This window comes from Cupressus sempervirens, chromosome 6 (genome assembly GCF_028749045.1).
Source record: "Cupressus sempervirens isolate cs-2001-9-10 chromosome 6, ASM2874904v1, whole genome shotgun sequence".
NCBI classification, from domain to species: domain Eukaryota; kingdom Viridiplantae; phylum Streptophyta; class Pinopsida; order Cupressales; family Cupressaceae; genus Cupressus; species Cupressus sempervirens.
Genome location: NC_143123.1, coordinates 336,524,421 through 336,527,172, shown reverse-complemented (window position 1 = coordinate 336,527,172; position 2,752 = coordinate 336,524,421).

Here is a 2,752-nt window from a genome sequence, read left to right as displayed (position 1 = left end):
CCATAATTTCCTTTATAAGGGAGAGCCCTCTCCTCATGTTAGACACCCATGATTATTCTATCGTTATGCTGCAGGTTTGAAGACCAATTTTTGAAGGAGTTTGAATACAAAAGCTTTTTGTGGAGAACTTCTATTTTCTTGTCTTTTTCTCTCTTGCACCCATCATGGGCTTTTAGTTTAGATCTTGCATTTATAGATTAGATTTTTCTTTCATAGATTAGATCTTATTTTCATGCATATTTGAAGATCATGGAGACTAGCATTCTTGCTTTTCCTCTTTGAATCTCTCATCTCATGGTGTACTTGCATGGGCACAAAAATAGGTCAAACTGAGGGCCTCCATTGCAAACCCTTGCACTCTATGAGTAGAGAGCTATGGATCGATTTGTGAGGGCTCATTCTTGAGTTTTCTTACATGTAATGATTCATAGAAGTGTGACAACATTTTAGCACACAACATATTCCCCAAAATGTGGCCCACTACCTCTTAGTCAACTAGGACCTTATCCCAAGGTGGGCGGCCTTGAAGGAGGGGCAATTAATTAATTTTCTAACTTAAGTCAGAGTAGGCCAGAAATAAATGTGCTTGGGAACTTAGAAAAGCATGGGAGGGGGAGATGGGAAGGTGGGTCCCTTCCCTCCCACTTCCATCCAATGTTTTTTATTTCCAAATTATCCAAGTGAAGGTCACCTATATTATAGGTCAGCACCTCTAGGTTTTATTAAATTTTTTTTTTTTTACTATTTTAGCATTTATGTCTCTACCTACCAAATGGTCGACCTTGACTAGGGAATTGACTCCTAACTCCTTTCTGACTACCTATTTTAAAATGATGTTGATTTGTACATAATTTAATAATTGCTTGGATTTCATTTTCTTATTTGTTTCTTTCATTTAGAAGATACCTTGGCATATTCCCTTATTATTTTAAAAGTCTATATTAGTTGGGCAATATTTCCATTTCTCCATACAAATTCTAGAGACTAAAATGTGCACCTTTAGCTAGTTATATCTTAAATCTTATACATCCAATACCAGCTACTTGGTTTTCTTCTTCTATAGTCTAGGGTACATATAATAAGTTGTTTCAATGATACATTATGGGTTACTAGATAGGTTATGATAGTCTTTATTAATGAACTTATTGATTCATTTGGATAGTATCTCCATACAAAAGTACATATAGAAAAATGACAGAAGTCTTATATATACAAAATGATTATTCTTACTTGCAAATCATCAAATTGGGTAAACCATTTGCTCAATATCTAACATTGTATTCACATGAAAGGATCCAATTCAATGATACATTTACACTTATTATTCAAGAGATTTGAAATGATAATATCATTCCATGAAACTAATTCTCCTAATATTACAATTCTGCTATGATATTTAGATTCTTTCTTGCAATCTACATAGAAGTGAAGGAGCACAATGACTTAAAGAACCAATATAACTTATCTTTCTACAAACAATACATTCTTCCTCCAATTATTCTTATATTACATAAAAGGGTGGTGATATTCTCACTGTAATGGAAATGCTATTCATTAAAGATAGATGTTTCAAAAGGTCTCCTTATCAATGAGAAGCAAACACTACTCTTGCAATACATTCAAATGAACACAACAAGATGGATTTTTCTCACAACCTAAGCTCAAATACAAAAAAGAATGTCTTCATCTTCTATGCACATGGGAAGACAATAAGAAATCCAAGTTTTCAAGATCATCCAAGAAGCACCTGCAAATGAGAGATAACAATAATGAACCATGGAGGCTCACCTCCCAACCTAGGCCTCAAGGAGGCCACCCCCATGCCAGGGGAAACAAGGCTCATCTGGGATACATTCAAACAACATCACAGCAACAAGGACTACATGATCACAACATTTTGCAACACATTTACAACCCCAAACAAGGTTTTCACAATGATTCATGAATGAAATCATAAACATTGGGTGAAGGTGGACTTTCAATTAGGAGACTTGGCATATCATACTGTATCTACATCAACAATTGTTATGCCCTTTCAGGGCTTTCACAAATCAACAAATTCCATGCCCTTTTGGGGCTTTCATAAAACATTCTCCAAACATACTACCATCAACTATAGCATCCTTGAAAAACCCATACTCCATAAACTTTCCTTCTACACCATCATTTTCCTTATCACCCCAAAGTAAGTTATGAATGAATATGGCATACAATGGAGCCCATACTCCAAGGTTCTCAACTATATTTCAAGCCCAACTAACCCCTTCACCCAAGGCTTCTCTTCGCTCCCAAGGGTGAGTGAAGCCTTCACACCCATGAACAAATTTCAACATTCAAACAAAACAAGGAAATCAAAAGAAGAAACCCCAAGAAAATTCACGAAACAATACACACAACACAAAGATTTCAATGACAATACATGATTCCATATCACACACATAGATCCTACAAGAAGCACTCTTACAATTTCCAACTTCAACTTCATGAGATGAAGAAAAAATGGCATGAAGCACTAACCTCCTTCCAAGCTATGGCTATGAAAATGGTGATCAAGATCTTTCCTTCCTTGGCTTCCAAGCTTCATCCTCCCAAAACCCTATCTATCTCTTCAATTAGAGAGTGGGTCCCACTAAGTTTGGCACAAGCTCCCTAAAAGGACCTCCACTTCCATCCCCACCTACCCCTCTTACACCCTAGTACCTTTCTTCCAATAGGAACTTACCCAAGTGAAGGGATGAGGACAAAAGTCATG